Here is a 19,743-nt window from a genome sequence, read left to right as displayed (position 1 = left end):
GATTCTCCCCCATTGATGGCAAAAATGTTTTATTCAACATCAGCCAGAAACCATCAATGCCTACTTATTTTAAAATTGCTATCACCTTCTTAACAAGTAACTAGTTCAACACAGGTGACGGCAATTATAATATCAGAGGGAAGAGCAGGAGCAGAGCATTGTGTCCCTCCTGGAATGGGTCATGTTGGGAGAAACCCCCTCTTACATCCTGCGTTTCCCCTGGTATGAGAATCACCAGCAGGGGTGCCAGATCATCCCTTTAATAAGCGCACATATGAATTACACAAGTCCCAGGGGTTAGAGTTCATACCAACTGTCATTACATCCAATGAGCAGTCAAGATCTTTTTAACACAGGTTCTGGGGCTAAACTTGACTACTCATTGGACATAATGACAGTTGGTATGATTTCTGACACCTGGGACCTGTGTAATTATATATGCTCTTATTAAAATGATGATCTGGCAACACTGGTCACCAAGTGGCATGCGCCATTAGTGGCAGTTAGAGTCAGGCAGGAGGAAAATGGGCAGGAGGCAGCTACCGGCAGGAGAAAGGCGCACACTGCAGGGAGCCAAATAGGTGAGAGGGGGTCTCCAGGGGGAACCTACATGTACGACAGCATTAGAAGTGCTGCAGAACCACAAAGTCCAGCAAGGGGGGGGGAGGGGGGGATGGACACTTCAGTACTGATAATGTGAGAGCCTGTGAGGCTAATGGAGAAATGTGAGTGTTACTACACAACATGCCCACATTATAAGACACTGCTGCCTGGGAATAGTGCAGGGGAGGGTATAGGAGATGTACATAATGGTGTAAGTATTACATCTCAGGCCCCGTGCTGGGGAGGACCAGGGGGAGCGTAATAAATCCCCATTGTTCAGGTAAATGAGTTTGTGCCCATGTTACCGAGACACCTGTGTGCACTGTACCCCCATACCACTATGTGTCCCTATATGATTGTATGACAATACAATATACCTATCCCCCCGTATTTAGGCTACAGAACTGGACAAATCACCACCATATCTGCCCAGAAACTCCCAATATCGGCTGAGCTCCCCCTATGGCGGCCTATGATAATTCTCTGTATGTACAAAGTACAACCCATAAATATAATGGCGCACTTACCTTCCTGCTGGGTGCAGGGATGCACAGTTTACTGCACATGCAGCCCATATTATCAGCTGTATTATATAGGTAACGGCCAAAAAATTAGAGCAGAAGCACAAGAGAAAATATCTGCTTCCTCTCCTGATGCCGTTAGAAAGTCCTCTGTCAGAGCATTTGTGATGTCATAATGATGTCATGGGACAAGATGGCCGCTATGCAGTTAGTTAGTTAGTGTTAGTGGGTATTACTGTATATATCTCAGTGACTTCTAACTATAACATAACACTGTCATCCAGTTGCCTCTTTATAATGATAAAACATTGGGATATGTGTAGCAGTTTTACAATTGGCAAAAGCAGCACAAAAATAGGTACAATACATTTACTATGAGGGCGTAGACCCATGACTACCCCATGAGCCGTGAACCCGCCCCTATGAGCTGTGACCCCACCCCCTTTTTTGTGCGCAATTATATGCTGCTAAGGAAACAACAAACATTATTATTTATACCATTTGGGCAATATTATTTAATAAATATATTGGCTGGAGGAAAAATAAATATATAATCAAAGATAGCAATACTTTATTAGATTATTGGGGCACTTTTTATTGATTACTAATTTGGGCAATCATTATTATATTACCAATATATAAATGGCGGTCACATAATAAAATATTAATTGTTGCTCCCATCATAAAGACTTTTATTGCCCCATTAGTAAAAAAGATAACATTGTCTCTTAATCGTTATTTAATAAATAATATTATTCTCGGTACTTAAATGTTAGTTGGGTACCCACTAAGCAAATAGCTTGGGCTATTCTGCGTAGGCAAATCGCATCACATCCGATGTTTTCCATGCGATGCGATTTTTCCATAGGGTTCTATGTTAGTGAATTTGCTATACAATATTGGGTGCCATGGCATCCGATAATCACATCGCATCCGATGTTTCAGATGCAATGCAATTTTTCCATAGGGTTCTACATTAGTGACTATACAATATCGGGTGCCATGGCATCCGATAATCACATCCGATGTTTTGCATCCAATGTTTTGCATGCGAAACATCGGATGTGATGCGATTTTTCCATAGGGTTGTATGTTAGTGAATTTACTGTACAACATCGGGTGCCATGGCATCCGATAATCGCATCGCATATGATGTTTTGCATCCGATGTTTTGCATGTGAAACATCGGATGCGATGCGATTTTTGCATAGGCTTGTATGTTAGTGAATTTACTGCACAATATCGGGTGCCATGGCATCCGATAATCGCATCGCATTCAATGTTTTGCGTGGATAGTGGGGGGGGGGGGGTGCGTCCATCACATTATATGTCATAATACATGGATAGTACATTATATGGCATAAAAAACCTATACAATCGGATCCAATATTTTATCGGATGCCATGGCACCCGATATTGAATAGTAAAATCAGTTGCATACAACCCTAAGGAGAAATCGCATTGCATCCGATGTATCGGATGCAAAACATTGGATGCGATGCGATTATCGGATACCATGGCACCCAATATTGTATAGCAAAGTCTTTAACATAGAACCCTATGGAAGGATCGCATCGCATTGCATGCAAAGCATAGGATGCGATGCGATTTCCTAACGGTAACATACTTTTGATAATTGGGCGCCAAACTAACATATAAATACCTTATTCTCTTACTATAATTGTACAACTGGGGTAAAGTTAAGTACATTTTACAATAAAGGTCCTGCCCTTAGTATCGGTCATTGACAATTACACAGTACCATTTCTTTAATAATGTGTAATGGGTGTAATTCTCAGCATATGTCGCTTACAATTGCACAGTACTACTTCTGTAATCATGTGCAATGGGTGTAATTCTCAGCATATGTTAAGTACAATTATATAGTACTACTTCTGGAATCATGTGCAATGGGTGTAATTCTCAGTATCTGTCTCTCACAGTTGCACAGTACCACTTTTGTATTCATGTGCAATGGATGTAATTCTCAGTATATGTCACTGATAATTGCACAGTACCACTTGTATAATCATTTGCAATGGATGTAATTCTCAGTATATGTCACTGGCAAATGCACAGTACCACTTCTGTAATCATGTGCAATAGATATAATTCTCAGTATCTGTCACTGACAATTGCACAGTACGACTTCCTGTATTCATGTGCAATCGGGGTTATTCTTGTATCTGTCACTGGCAATTGCACAGTACCACTTCAGGATAAAATGCTCCAATGATCACTACCAGGCCAGAGTAACAACGGGGCGGGTGGAGTATACAGCATTACAGAAGTGGTACTGTGCAGCTTCCAGTGGCACTTACTGAGAATTACACCATTTATACAGGAATACAGAAGTGGTACTGTGTAATGTATAGGAGTATATAGTAGAGTGCTGCTGGTGGTGGTTTCAGCACCCAGCTCAGCTTCTGCAGATATCAACAACAATGTAACTATGGGAGAAAGCTGCAATATCTATCTATCTATCTATCTATCTATATATGTATAGGCAAATGGCGGATGGGGGCACTCAGTACAAGGAAAGAAGAGTCAGGAGACCAGTCAGTGTCCAATGTTTCGAGATCGGGTGATCTCTTTATCAAGGTGCTTCTGCACCTTGATAAAGAGATCACCCGATCTCGAAATGTTGGACACTGACTGGTCTCCTGACTCTTCTTTCCTTGTACTGAGTGCCGCCATCCGCCATTTGCCTACATTACCCTGTCTCCTACAGGGTTCCACGGAGGGCACCAGCTCATGCTTTTTGCTCCGTTGCACATTGGGAGTGCCGCACTATGCAAATTTCCTCTATATTTAATATGTACCAATAAAGTTTATTTGTAACTAATTTCGGACAGGGGGTCCCACGTTGTGAGGATTTTATTATCCTTTTTATATATTTGTATATGTCTGTTTGTATATGTATTGTGTCTGTTTTTATTTCGCCTAATTTTATCTAGAATCAAATAAAAGTTATATCTTATGTATCCTTAATTTGGTGCACCACAAAGAGGCATACTTTCTTTTTTTCTATCTTTGAAAAAAATTCCCTGTTTATATATATATATATATATATATATATATATATATATATCTCTTATATATTTGGCTACATCTGTCACTCAAAGTGTGTCTGGAGCTGTAACGCTGGGTTGTGGACTTCCATCTTAATTTATGATTGTCATCACCTGTTTTAAACAGGGTAATTGATAAGAAAGGTGTTTAAGCACAGGTGATGGTAATCCATAAATTAAGAAGAAAGTCCAGAAACAGAGCAATGTGTACCTCCTGGAGAGGGTCATGTTGGGAGGTATGCACCTCCCCCCCCCCCCCCCCCCCCATTCACGGCATCCCCACGATTAAATGGCACATGCAAAACACTGACATGGCTATGGTCGACAATGAAAAAGGTTGACAAGATTTATTTTTCACTTTTTCAATGTTTTCATATTCATTCTCATGTGTCGACATGGACACCAATGAAGTGCCACACTTATGTCAACATTTACATGTGTTGACCTTTCTGTGTTGATTTTTTCTTGTGGCAATTCGCGGCACCTCCCGCGATTTGCAGCACAACCCCCGCAATTCGCGGCACCCCCGGTGACTCCCGCGATTCGCGGCCCCACCCTGTGACACCTCCTGCGATTCGCGGCACCCCGCGACCCCCCCTCCCACGATTCGCGCCAACCCCCCGGGCCCCCCCTCCCGCGGTTCACGGTGCCCCCCCTGACCCCCCCTACCGCGATTCCCCACCCCTGACCCCCCCTCCTGTCATTGCGGCAACCCCCCGCCCCCGCGACCCACCCTCCCGCAATTCACTGCAACCCCCCGCGCCCCCCCCCTCCCACAATTCGCGGCACCCACACACCCCCCCCCCCGCGACCCCCCCTCCCGCAATTCACGGCATCCACCCACGACCCCTTCTCCCGTGATTCGCGGACACCCCTCACCTCCTCCCCCCCACCCCCGCGCGCGATTCACGGCAACCCCAGGATTAAATGGCACATGCAAAACACTGGCACGGCTATGGTCGACAATGAAAAAGGTTGACATGAGTTTTTGAAGATTTATTTTTCTTTTTTTTTATGTTTTCATATTCATTCTCATGTGTCGACATGGACACCGATGAAGTGCCACACTTATGTCAACATTTACATGTGTTGAACTTTCTGTGTTGATTTTTTCTTGTGGCGATTCGCGGCACCCCCCGTGACCCCCCTCCCGCGATTTGCAGCACACCCCCCGCAATTCGCGGCACCCCCGGTGACTCCCGCGATTCGCGGCCCCACCCCGTGACACCCCCCCTCCTGCGATTGCGGCACCCCGCGACCCCCCCTCCCACGATTCGCGCCAACCCCCCGGCCCCCCCTCCCGCTGTTCATGGTGCCCCCCACGACCCCCCTACCGCGATTCCCCACCCCTGACCCCACCTCCTGTCATTGCGGCAACCCCCTGCCCCCGCGACCCACCCTCCCGTGATTCACTGCAACCCCCCGCGCCCTCCCCTCCTACAATTCGCGGTACCCACACCCCCCCCCCCGCGACCCCCCCCTTCCGCAATTCACGGCATCCACCCATGGCAGCACCCCTAAGCCCCTCTTTAGTCCCCCGTATACTCACACACCCCTATCACTACCCACCTTCCTGCTCTCCTGAACCGTAACTTCCACCACTGGGGAGTCACTGACGCTGTTTTGCCCACATGCCCCTATCATGCCTCATAGCCCAGCCTCCTGCTCTCATGCACCCGAACTCCCACCCAGTAGGAGGAGACACTGACTAAGGGCCACCATCCTGTACTCCTGTACTGCCACGCTGGACCCTCACCCACTGGCAGAAGCTGCACAGTATCTCCCACCCTCCTCTTTAGTCCCCCTTATGCCCACACACCCCTATCACTACCCAGCCTCCTGTTTTCCTGTGTCGTGACCTCCGCCAGTGGGGATCCGCTGACTCAGAAACACCCTACTATACTATTGCACACACACACCTAAACAACACGCACACACAGCCGCCCCCCCCCCACCCACAAATGTCACTGTACCATCCACACTATCAATGTACATCTTACTCCGTAACCGCTTTTTAATTAAACAAAACAATACACACCCCCTTCCACATCATATGCTCTCTATTTAACACATTTCACCTATAACTCAAGTTGCAATACAGGCATCTTTCATACAATTCTAACCATCTTTCTCATATGCAAATGTTCACAAATTAAGGGGGCGCAGCCCCTTACGACGGTGTGAAGAGCGCCCGTAGGGCGCGATGAATCACCTAGTATATATATATATATATATATATATATATATATATATACATATCCTGACTCTTGTGCTGTGAGGACGTCTATGCTGATTGGTCTTGATAAAGGCCACCTGGTGGCCGAAACGTAGACCTACAACTGTCTGACAGGTAATGCACCTGAAATAAATTCTTCATAATTTTGGTGAGTGCCCTTATTGGATTATCCTACCTTGCTATATATATAACAAGGTATGGGGGTCCCCTCTCTGCGCTCAGAGTTTTTGGAAGCAGCACCTCCGAGGGATCCTCTGTTAGATAGGATCCATGAAATAGAAATGAGAAGGAATGGGGGGTTTCAGAGGGCGCTAGAATAACACAGCAAAATAATTGTATTTAATACAAAAGGATTAAGAATGAAATTTCACATGAATCACCCTATATCGGGTGTAACAAATAAACAGAAACACAAGTGTTACAACAATATGCCACTTCTGGTGGGTAGATGAATTGCTCAAAAGATGTTCACAAATGTATGCACAACTCTGGTGGGTTGATGGTGGAAAGCCCAATGCGTTTCGTCATTCTCATGACTTCATCAGGGGCAACTTCATCAGGAGCAACAGAGCGACCCGATACAGCTATGTCATTCCAAATCAAAAATATATATCCAGATAGAGTTTCTCATAGATAACCAGATAGGCAAACTCCAACAGAAGCAAAAGAGCTTGATTTTCTCCAGAAACAAAAGGTGATAGGCTCAGTGGTATGAGACCCACACAATAATGAAGTCCAGAGGGAGTGTGCACAGCTAGAGTCCACCTCAGTGAAAGAGTGCCCCTATATACACAGTCACTATATACAGAGCACAGCCATACCACAGTGCAGTACAGTACAGCACACAGCAGCATGCCCCTATATACACTGTCACTATATACAAAGCACAGCCATACCGCAGTACAGTACAGCACACAGCAGCATGCCCCTATATACACAGAGCACAGCCATACCACAGTAAAGTACAGCATACAGCAGCATGCCCCTATGTACACAGACACTATATACAGAGCACAGCCAATACCATAGAGTACAGTACAGCACACAGCAGCGTACCCCTATATACACAGTCACTATATACAGAGCACAGCCATACCACAGTACAGCACAGCACACAGCAGTGTACCCCTATATACACAGTCACTATATACAGAGCACAGCCTTACCACAGTACAGCACAGCACAAAGCAGCGTGCCCCTATACACACAGTCACTATATACAGAGCACAGCCAATACCACAGTACAGCACAGCACGCATCAGCGTGCCCCTATATACAGACACTGTATACAGAGCACAGCCAATACCACAGTACAGTACAGCACACAGCAGCGGGCCCCTATATACAGTCACTACATATAGAGCACAGCCATACCACAGTACATCACACAGCAGCGTGTCCCTATATACACAGTCACTACATACAGAGCACAGCTATACCATAGTACAGCACACAGCAGTGTGCCCTATATACGCAGTCACTATATATACAGTGCACAGCCAATACCAACATACAGCACAGCACACAGCAGTGTGCCCCTATATACAGTCACTATATACAGAGCACAGCCAATGCCACAGTACAGTACAGCACACAGCAGCGTGCTCCTATATACACAGTCACTATATACAGAGCACAGCCAATACATTGATTTTGATGTTCCCTCAGATCCGATGCGCGGTCCCGTGCGCATCGGATCTGCGTCGGGTGGTCGGACCTGCTGCACGTCCGACCACCCGACTTGGGACCTAGTGGGGCGGCGCGGCGGTGGAGGGAGCAGGGGGGGCTGGGGACGCTGCGGGGGACACAGGCGGCATAGAGCCGGGCAGGGGGAGCCGGGAGCCTGTCAGTACTGAATTTTTAAAAAAAGCCCATACAATGAATGGGCGGCCTGTGATTGGCTGAGCGCTCTCTCGGCCAGTCAGCAATTGGCTGAGAGAGCGCTCAGCCAATCACAGGCTGCCCATTCATTGTATAGGCTTTTTTTTCTAGCACTGACAGCTCCCGGCTCCCTCTGCCCGGCTCTATGCCGCCTGTGTCCCCCGCAGCGTCCCCAGCCCCCCCTGCTCCCACCAGCAGCCCTGCTCTGTAGCCCCCCCCCTGCTCCCCGGGTTTTTTACATGTGATAACTCGAGACGATTTATCACATGTAAAAAATGGCACATCAAGTGCCAATCTAATCAAGCTCCCCCGGGGAGCAGCCGGGGAAGCTCATGGGGAAGTCGGGGGCGACTTGTCCTAAGGACAAGTCGCCCTAGTGTATGGGGGCCTTAAGCCTACTAGACTGTGGGTAGATTAACGCTGTACAGACAGATGGGGTTTTCTTGTGGTATAGGGTCGACATGCAATAGGTCGCCAAATGAAAAGGGTGCTAGGATTGGCCCGTTGTGCTGCAGGAGTGACCAAACACACTATGGGACTAATTCATGTTTGGCCGATTAACACGCAAAGAGCGATTATCAACAGACTGCGCATGTGCTGCAATCACAATGTGCATGCCCAAAGGGGTCGCGGCGATCTCACTCACAATGAGGAATTCATGGAAAAATGATTGACACAAGTGATCGTTTGAAGGAGTTTATGGGCAGTGGTTGGGAAAAAGCAGGAGTGTCATGGCCGCTTTCTGGGTGTGCATCTCCTGACAGCTGCAAGCCCATAGTGGCTACTGCTGTGTCCAGTCTGCTTAGGAATAGACTATCTCTGATGTTCCCCATTTTGCGTATAGTCTGTTAATGTGTACACAACTGTGAATGAGCGGTGATGGCTCTGGTGGGCTTCTTGTTTCATTCCTGTGCCAACATTAACAGTTCCATAGCCTAGAGAATTGCAATTGTGGTCTTTGCCAGACACTTAGGATGCCGTCTGTGTCTGAGGGGTAAAGCAGGTAGCACAGAGGGAAACAGACTGTCCTGCAAGTAATCTACCCATGCATCTGGCAGATAAATAATTGTTGATCATAAAGGCTGAACCTACTGTCCCACCCCCCCACTATTAGATAAGGATTACTAGAGATCGACTATAGATCAGGATTACTGGAGATCGGCTATAGATCAGGATTACTGGAGATCGGCAATAGATCAGGATTACTGGAGATCGGAGATTATTACCAAGCATCAATACTCTTGAACTTTTATATGCAGATAACAGCCGTAATCATACACAGAATATAGGCATGCTGCATATCATTTTAACCACTTGAGTGGTAGGCCCGGAAATTTTCCAGACTCAGCTGTGCTACCACAGCGGGCTGTCCCAGAATATTTCCGGGCATACCACTGATATCAAGGTGCGTGCCAGTGGTGTCTGCAGCTGTGCACCACTTGTGCATCACCTGTCTGGTTACCCCCCCCCATCGCTGCCCCTCACCTCTCTGCTCCCGCGATCCTACTCCGGAGCTTCCCTGCTGCTGCCCCCACCAGCAGACGGCAGGCTCGGGATGTTCGAGGGGACTCAGGAGCGCTCAAGAGTTCAGGCGCCTGACTCCTCCTGAGCCACCGAGCCTGCCGCATGTGGTCACTGCTGTGACTGACGGCTGGGGCAACGGCAGAGGAGGTCCAGTATGGAGAGTTCCCGTACAGGAAGGTGGGAGGGAGGCTTTGCTCTGAGGTGGATTTTGCTGGGGCAGGACAAACCGGTAGGATTGCCCTGCCCCAGCAAAACCCACCACTCAAGGGGTTAATCAGTGTCTGCTTGTGCATCATATTCACAATTTATGAATAATACACACAGTAATGGAAAAAGTTGCAAGCAAAGATGCTAGGCACCATAAAGTCACTGCATGGCATGGTGTAACTAGAAGGGCCTTTTACCACACAGGGAGCCTAGATCTATGTGGACACATCTATACGTGTATTATGTCAGTGTAGGCTTTGATTTGCATGTGACGATGTGCTCGGCACTCCATCAGATCGCATGGTGTGTACGCTTCCACAAACTGGTCGCAAGTGGGCGGGAATAATCGTAATGCATTTGTGTATATCATTACAGGGTGAGGGGTTATCTGTCAAATATAAATCAGTCTGGGCACCTGTGTATGGCCCTCTGTCCCTCTGTCACCTCGTGTGTACAGATAGAGCCCCACTCATCTCTCTTCCTTAGGTGTTCTCAGCAGAAATACAATACATAGAACAATACAGTAGGGGATTAGCAGATAATCCTATTACTCATTTAATCCTATTAAAGGGCTAAATGAGGAGGGCTCCATCTGTATGTCACCTCATGGATGTCACCTTCTATCAACCCGTGTGTATGCCACCCTCTGTAATCCTGTGTATGTCACCCTGAATATTTACGCCTCTGAGTATTTCCATCTGACACCCCGTGTACATTTGCATCTTTGGTGTGCAAAAATATACCTGCTACCGCTAACCTCCCTGTTCCCCTATCATGGTGCAACCCCCCCCCCCCCCGCAGCCTTGCGAGTCCACCAAACCCTGCACGGCGAATGAACGCCCACCCGCCGCCCCCTCAAAGTGCGGCTTCGGCCGCACAGGCTGCGAATGGATGTTTTGCATAAACATCCATTTGCATGCCTCGGGTAACCGCCCACATCTTTCGATGGTCGCCGACCATCGAATGATGTGGTGCGTGTTCACATATATAAGTGACTTTTAACCCCTTCAGTGGCAATCCCGAGAATTTTTCGGGCTGTGCCTCAGTGCCCAGCCTGGCAAGCCCGGAAAATTCTCAGGATTGTCACTGTTTTGAGCCGGGAAGCGTTGCTGAGTTCACTCTGATCTCAGGCAGCGTCGCTCTGCCCGGCTCCCTCCCCTCTGCAGCATCGCCTCCTCCTCCCTCCTCCTCCCCCCTCCCCTCCGGGTTTTCAATAGAAGTCCCCGGCGCCGGCTTATGACAAGGGGACAGCAATACGCCGCGGGGGGCGCAGGTCCGGGCAGCCGCTGATTGACAGTTCAGCGGCGCTGCCCGGACCCAGGGTGGTAGTGTTTTTTTTTTTTTTAAGGGAGCGCTCCCTATAAAAAACTCACCCAGTGGGGAGCGCTCCCCCCAAAAAAAACACCACTGAAGGGGTTAAGTTACTTACATATGCATGCACGTTGGCACGGATATGGGCGGGTTAGCTGACATCCGGTGATGTCAGCAACCCCCCCCCCCCCCCGCACCTGCGTCACTGCCTCATTACCATGAGAACGCCCAGTGTTTTCATGGGAACGCCCATGGAATGCTGGGCATTCCCATCTCCGCCCCCCGCACACCGCCATGGGTGCGTGCACCCAGCGAACGCACCCTACATCTGCACATGCGCATAAACGCGCCTGCACATGCGCAGACGCACACCATCAGTCCTCCGTGCGAATGCAAAGAGGACCGAATGGATATGAATAACCCCCTGAGTGTAGAGTTTCAAGATATTAATATCTTCTCCCATTTTCTATTACAGGTTGAGTATCCCTTATCCAAAATGCTCAGGACAAGAAGCATTTTGGATAACGGATTATTCTGTATTGGAATATTTTTATAGTTAAATGAGGTATCTTGCTTGTATGTTGTAAAAGCAAATCAAACACATGAAATACACACAAATATATTTTACTTGTGTATGAAACTAAGTTTGTGTACTATCGCAGGCACTGAATTTGTGTGCCAAGCAATTATTTTCTTGCACATATTTAGTGCCAGTTATATATCATGTCCCCAGTAGCACATGCTAGAAGGGTCGATGGCCAGGTGGGCCGATTTTCGCCATTTGTGGGGCTTGCTGTGTGACAATGGTCACGCCGCGTCGTGACTGTGAGCCTGACAGGACTGCCGAGTGACATGTGTTATGCAGTGCAGTATTCCCGCTGGGCAGTACAGTAGGCTGCGCAGTCCGGCCGTTAGCCCTGACTCGAACCTGCACCCAGGAGAGGACTGGTCTGGACTGGGCCTGACCTGGCTCCTGAGACCCTTGCTCCGACCAGCTGTCTTCTGCCAACTGCCCTCCTGGACCTGTCCTGGACAGGCTGCTTGATAATAAAGAGAGTGAGTCCTGCCTGAGCCATACTTTACGAGCATATAATTCCTCATGGCATCAAGTATGAAGGCCCTGGCATCGAACAAGAAACCCAGGGCTATTAACATGTAGGCAATCGGCACTTATATGGCATAACATGTTGTAGCCATTACGGTGTGTGGTATAATACGTAAACAACATCACAGTGTGTTGCATAATGTGTAATGGGCATTAATGTGTGTGCCACAATGTGTAATGGGAATGACGGTGTGTTCCATAATGTGTCATGCCTCCTTTTTGTGATGCCATGCCTCCTTCACATGAGGCCATGCCCCCTTTTTGCCGCACAGCTTCGCCGCGCAAGTGTCCCATCTGCAACAGGTGAGTATGTGTGCTCACAATGCCAGGGTCTCAGTCCAGCCCTGCCCAGTAGTGCCAGTTACATATTATGTCCCCAGTAGTGCCAGTTACAGATGTCCCCAGTAGTGCTAGTTACAGATGTCCCTAGTAGTGCTAGTTACAGATGTCCCCAGTAGTGCTAGACACAGATGTCCCAGTAGTGCTAGTTACAGATGTCCCAGTAGTGCTAATTAAAGATGTCCCCAGTAGTGCTAGTTACAGATGTCCCTCCCTAGTAGTGCTAGTTACATATCATGTCCACGGTAGTGCCAGTTACATATCATGTCCACGGTAGTGCCAGTTACATATCATGTCCCCAGTAGTGCCAGTTACAGATGTTCCCAGTAGTGCCAGTTACAGATGACCCCAATAGTGTTAGTTACAGATGTCCCTCCCTAGTAGTGCTAGTTACAGATGTCCCCAGTAATGTTAGTTACAGATGTCCCAGTAGTGCTAGTTACATATGTCCCTCCCTAGTAGTGCTAGTTACAGATGTCCCAGTAGTGCTAGTTACAGATGTCCCCAGTAGTGCTAGTTACAGATGTCCCCAGTAGTGCTAGTTACAGATGTCCCCAGTAGTGCTAGTTACAGATGTCCCCAGTAGTTCTAGTTACAGATGTCCCCAGTAGTGCTAGTCACCGATGTCCCAGTAGTGCTAGTTAAAGACGTCTCTCCCTAGTAGTGCTAGATACAGATGTCCCAGTAGTGCTAGTTACAGATGTCCCAGTAGGGCTAGTTACAGATGTCCCAGTAGTGCTAGTTACAGATGTCACCAGTAGGTTTTTTTTTAGCAAACATAAAAAAAAGTATGGAAACTATAATCTCATATATTTCTAGAGTTTACCTTTTTGCCATAGAATTGCATGTATAATTTTGGTACTTGTGTATTATCACGGCGCCCCCGATATTAAGTCGTACGACTTTTAATTGCATCGCATGCCATACACCCAATGCACACCGATGCGATTTAAAATTGTATAATCCCCTTATACGATTTAAAATTGTATAAGCACCCTAATGGGTGCTTACAATGTTAAATGCACCCCCACGCCACCCCCAGTATGAACGCCAACCCGAAGCGTGGTGTGCACAGCGAGCGCAGCGAGCCCGCGAGGGGCGGCGGTACGCATCCTCTGACCATTTCATACCCCCACTATCCACGTCGGCGTGGAGTTTAATTTATATAGGGTGGTGAGCGCAGCGAGCCACCGAGCCCGAAGTGTGGCGAGCGCAGCGAGCCCCGCGAGGGGACGCATATTACTTTACGTGTATTCCGCGTCCCCTTGCAGGGCAATTTTTAATTGTATACCATCGGGTGCCAATCGCGTCGCATCGCATTGCATACCATTGCATGCCTTATGGTTTGCGATGCGATGGGCGCCATGATAATACACAAGTACCATGATTTTTTTTTAACATATACGTGTATCTAGTTCATATTGCTAGAGGAGGGAGCAACAGCACCAGAAGCCTGACACTGCTAAATATCCCGATGCTGGAATCCCAAATACATCATTATGTCTTGGGGTTTTACAGTAAGGGGAGGTTGGCAAATGAGCAAAGTTTGTCATTTATTCAGCTGAAAATATGAATGGCAAATAGACCACCGTTCGTGTTTGCACAAGTCTGAACGGATCAGTCAGATCCATGGGATGCATCTGTATGTAAAAGAGTAAAGAAAAGGTTATAAAAATGTAATGCCACAGCCCGGGGACAATTTTGTATGTAGGTCCCACAACCGTGTCATTAACAACCCCAACTGGTCAGCCCTGGCCGGGTCTCTGGGGGAGCATGGATGCCCCCAAATAAGTGTCTTTCTCTCCACCCCCCCCCCCCCCAGCCCAGAGCACCCACCACCCTGGTTGATAGCGTTAGTATAAAAATGACTTAATATATTGGGTTTGCGTGTGGAATTAAAAGTTCCATCAAGCCTCCGCAGTATGCTGATACGGTACTTATATGTTAGTTGGGCACCCATTACGTAGTTTGCGTAGTGGTGTATTGAGAAAACCAATAAACCACTATGCTGGCTACGTAAACTACGTAACTTACGCAAATGACGTAAGTTACGCAAATGACATAACTGGAGCCCTGCTAACACATAAAGGGTCATATGGCCACTATAAAAAAAATCCTTACAGGCTGTGAGTTTGGGGATAAGCCAAAAGCACAGTCAGCAGGATCCCCAGCGCTCTCAATCAAACTTAAGTGGAATCAATATGTAGGTGGTAGCTGCTGCAGTACACACCTTTGGGGATTGCCTATACCCACAGAGTTAAGTACTAGAAAAGAAAAAAGGGGAAGTGGTGTGCTCTGCGCTGCTAACCACACATAAATCTATGGGAATATACTCCACAAAATAAACAAAATCAATACAGACCAGCGTGCAAAGATGAAGCGGACACACTGCTTTAAAAAAGTATAAATTTTATATAATTAAATACATTAGATAAAAAACAAACAATTCATGAAAATAAGCATAAAAATAAAAATAAAAAATGCAAATTATGAAAATGAAAAACACAATAAGTACACTGTATAACTGTTAAACAGGATAATAAATAACAATCCTTAATAGGGTCAAGAATGGACGTTATTGGCTTAGGGGTGCACCACTGTAGGTAGGTAATAGAAGTAGTTAGTAGTCGGATGATAAATGTTGTTGTAATATTATTAGAATGATGGTTAGTAATGCTCAGTCCGATGCAGGTTATTATTTATGAGAATGAAGTTAGTGGTGATCAACAGTCATTTATGCAGATAGAATGAATAAAGTAGAAGTCAAATGCGACTAATCTCCACGTCAGTGTAGATGTGTATACAAGCGGCAATAGAATAAGCAGCACTAGGACACAGGTTTTTTTTTGGTTGTCTCACCCTGTATCAGTAGCGGCTTGAGCGGTCTGTTGGTTGCTCCGTTCTCGGGGGCGGGTGGCCGCCGGTAGTTGTCCTCTATGGGTCACCTTCGGATAGGTGCCGGCGGGTGCAGGCTTATCCTCCCGTTATACGGAGCGTCCGAATGTACAGACTGCGGTGGTGTTGAAGAAAGGCGCTTGTGACTGGTGGAGACGCTGGGAAGCTGTGAGCGGCGTGGTTACTCCTGGGTCAGCGGTCAGCCTCTAACGTCACTATGCAATGACGTCAACGCGTTTCGTCTCCTACGTTGTATGGAGACTTTTTCAAGACGGATACCAGCAGTTGTGCCTGTATCCTATTTATACGTTTAAGTGTACAATGGGGAGCTCAATTAAGCCAATTATCCTATTTCATAGATGGATAAGCACAAGGCATAAAAATAGTGTACAGAAATAAATAAAAATAATTACATAATTATACCATAACAAACTTCATTAAAAAGCAGTGTGTCCGTTAGTAGCATTGGAAAGGAAAAATAACAATATAATCAAATTGAATCAAATTGATTCATAGTATATTCAGGATCGTTAAGAGAACCAGGTAGATTATCAGTTTCGTTTTAATTCGTTCATGTTTTGATTTAGTATTAATAGAGTAATAATAACTAATCAGAATATTTGTTTAATATCAGAGAGTAGAGAGTATATAATTTTTTAGTATGTAATTAATGGTTGAGAGAGAACCAGATGAACAATATATAGAATAAGTGGTGACAGCCTTATATGAGATTATTTGAACCTTATGCTCATAATGAGCAACCATCGATATTAAAAATTAATTCAAAAACAATATAAAGCAGTAAAGGATAAACATATAGTAATTAACAGATGTATATTCTGTATATGCATGTATATACCCAAGTAAGTAATAATGGGTAATTATTGAAAATAATAAATAATAAAAATATATATAATTAATAATAATAAAAAAATATATAAAAATATATAATAATAATAATAATAAAAATAATAATAAAAAATAATAAATAGAAAATATAAAAATAAATAAAGTCTCAGTATAGTAAAATAAAATAAACTAATTAAGTATGGCCACTATCCACATCCTAACCCCAGTGCCCACGTGGGCGTGGAGCTAATTTTAGAAAGTGGGGTGAGCACAGCGAGCCACCGAGCCCGAAGCATGGCAGGCGCAGCGACCCCCGCGAGGGGCCGCGTATCTGTCTCCCCTTACGGGGCTCGCTGCGCTCACCACACTCTCTCAAATTAACTCCACGCCCACGTGGACACTGGGGTTAGGACGTGAATAGTGGCCATATGATTGTGTAAGTGCATGTTGTGTGTGTGTGCATGTGTAACGTGTGTGTGTGTGTGTGTAATGTATGTGTGTGTGTAGTGCATCATACTTACGATCCACGATGTCCCCTATGTGGCTCCGGCACTTGGCTCCCTGCAGTCCCGGTTGCCATTACACTCCGGCATGAATGCTATTAGCGTAGTGCCGCTGGGGGAGCTGGGAAACCATGTGATGCTCCCCCAGCGGTGACTACGCTAGATCCCCGCCATTGCTTCCCGCCGCCTAGACGTTCGCCGCACGCCCAGCAGCCGCAGAATAGCCGCCGCCCGCCCTGCCTCCCACCAACAAGGTAAGTTCACCCCCTGTCTTCCCCCATCTGCCCTGTCGCCCCCGCCCGCCGCACAATCCCCCCTGGACAGCCGGGATTAGCCGGCCGTCTGGCAATGGCTACGTTGATAACATAGCCAAAGCTACGTTGTCAGCAAAGCGTAGCCCGGCTAACATATAAGTACCGCTGATACTTCGATACTTGGATAGAAACAATTACAGTACCAGCACGCACGACATTAAAAAGCCTGCTTGCACTTGTAGTTCTACAGCCAAAGTAATACTAAAATAAAAGCACTGAGGCACACCATGAAAGTATAAGATTAATTGCACATATCCTTAACTATGTTGATACGTGAGATTGGTCCACTTGCCCTGTGTGTAAAATGCAATATCCGGCACCATACGGACTGAAGAGCAGCATGTGTTTACACATGATGCTCCTCTATGTAAATTGGGTATTTCACTGACTTTTGTCAATGGGAATCCCCTCAGCCAATCACCTATGAGTTCTACATGGTATTCAATTCGACAGTCGAAAAAGCAGCTTTTCGACTGTCAAATTCCCCATAGAACTCAATGTTCTAACAATACTATTGATTCCTATAATGGGAACTGGTAAATCAGCCTGACCGCCAAGTTCATTGAAGATAACCACATAGGTTAATAGGGGTCACACTGGTGGAGTCTGGTGCTAGGGGCCCCTGTGTCTTTTGTCCCCTGTATTTTTGTAACCAGCATTGGTCCAAGAGCCTGGTGCAGATTTTGAAAATACAGGGAACCTCTATGCATTTCTTTCTACCAATTTTTGGAACCAGCTTAAAGAGCCCAGGGCTGGTCATGTTTAGGAGGGGGGACGCCACGTAATTTTTTTTTTTTCCTTTTTACGACTTTTACACAAAGAAGCATCACATGGATTTGACTGATTTGTGGGATGCTTCAGGATCAGCCGTGTTTGTCTGGAGGAAAACTCGGTAGCCAAATATAAATGATTTCACCATCCAAAAGTACGATTACTGAGAATTCGTCAGCGTTGTAAATAACCCACATTCTCAGACAGAAAACACCCACGATCCTGATCATAACCAGCTGAATTGGCCGAGATCTTTTTGAATTTAATGCATAGCTTTTCTTTCTGGATGTTTTTAATATTGTTCAGCTTTCCAGTCTTTGAATGATTCACAGCGGAATGTAAGTCACATTTGTGAATTGAATGACAATGGGCAGCTTTTCTAGGGATCCGGACTCGTGATCGACAGACACAAAAAAAAACCATGAAAAACTCATGTCATCCTTTTGACTGTGGACCTAGACATTGTAGATGTGAAATACCATAACCGATTTTCTAACCAGATCTTATGGTATAAAGTTTGTTTCAGATTCCTGCTTTCCTTATGGAGTACCCAGCAAAGGCTGTGCTAGTGAAACTGGCTGGATTCAAGCCTCCTAAAGCAGATCTTTTACTGGAAAGAGTTCCTTACTGCCAAGAATGGAGTTTCCAAGCCCTGACTGAGATGATCGGCTTGGTTCAAATAAAATCTCTATTTGCTGCCTGTGTTGTAAGAATCTTTCTTATCTCAATGTAACAGATTATTTTCTTAAATATACATTTCATTTTGGTTTGCCCCTAAATCCAACAATCCAATTTATTTGATTTTTCAATTAATTAAAATTCTAAGAAAAACCCTTGAAGTTTCATCTTGGTTTAACGTGAAAAAGAATATTGAATATTGAAAGGGTACAGAGAATATTGGGGTTCAAAAATTTGCTCAATGATGAGCTAATTAATTTAATGGGGCCGTTCCTATTAGCCGCAGATGATTCGCGAATATAGTCACGGCACTTGATGTACTTTACAGCGTACAGAATTTGCCTAAAAGAGCTTGCAGCTTCAAAGGATTGTGAGCAATTTTAAGCAAATTCAGGCCAGAGAAGGGTGTTAAATCAGGTGCTCTTGCCGGCATTTAAACACATTGGAAATGCACCCGAACAGCATTTAGCACCCTTTGCAAATAATAGAATAGACCCCAATGTGTTATGTACATGCAGCTTAGGTTCTGAATTCTCAGACGCAGTGCCTACTAAGCCACATGAATATTGCCGCACTGCCTCTGTTTGGGGACTTAGGTAGCAACAGACAACATTCTCAAAAGAGGTGTCATGTCGGCCCAGGCCAGTGTCTGCGTCTTCCGATGCAACCTCACTGCCCCCCAACTATGTGAATAGGCCTGAGGGTTACTCAGGTGACCAATGTTCACTCAGAGTGATCCGGTGCTGCAGTGGGTTAGAGAAGCCAGCAGGGGGCATGTACTTACAAAAGATGCCTACTGCTGCATTAGCATATTATCTCTCAGCAGCTGCATCCAAAGATGAGCGATCTGCGTCCATCTCTGCATAAGGTCCTGAGTCCTAAAACCTGTGAGCACACATGAGTGGTATAATTTCTCGTTGGGTGTATATTACTTA

General features: G+C 46.0%; 1 long non-coding RNA gene across 1 annotated transcript; it reads left to right on the top strand.

The window, feature by feature from the left end:
- Window positions 1-376: 376 nt before the first annotated feature.
- On the top strand, window positions 377-18,830 carry LOC146059122 (uncharacterized). Its single transcript, XR_014470160.1, has 2 exons — window positions 377-581; window positions 18,647-18,830. It is a non-coding gene; the product is annotated as an uncharacterized LOC146059122 (long non-coding RNA).
- Window positions 18,831-19,743: the final 913 nt, after the last annotated feature.

This window comes from Crinia signifera, chromosome 2 (assembly GCF_055691185.1).
Source record: "Crinia signifera chromosome 2, ASM5569118v1, whole genome shotgun sequence".
Taxonomy (NCBI): Eukaryota; Metazoa; Chordata; class Amphibia; order Anura; family Myobatrachidae; genus Crinia; species Crinia signifera.
Note: the sequence above shows the minus strand (reverse complement) of the source record. Positions and strands in the feature narration are given on the sequence as shown.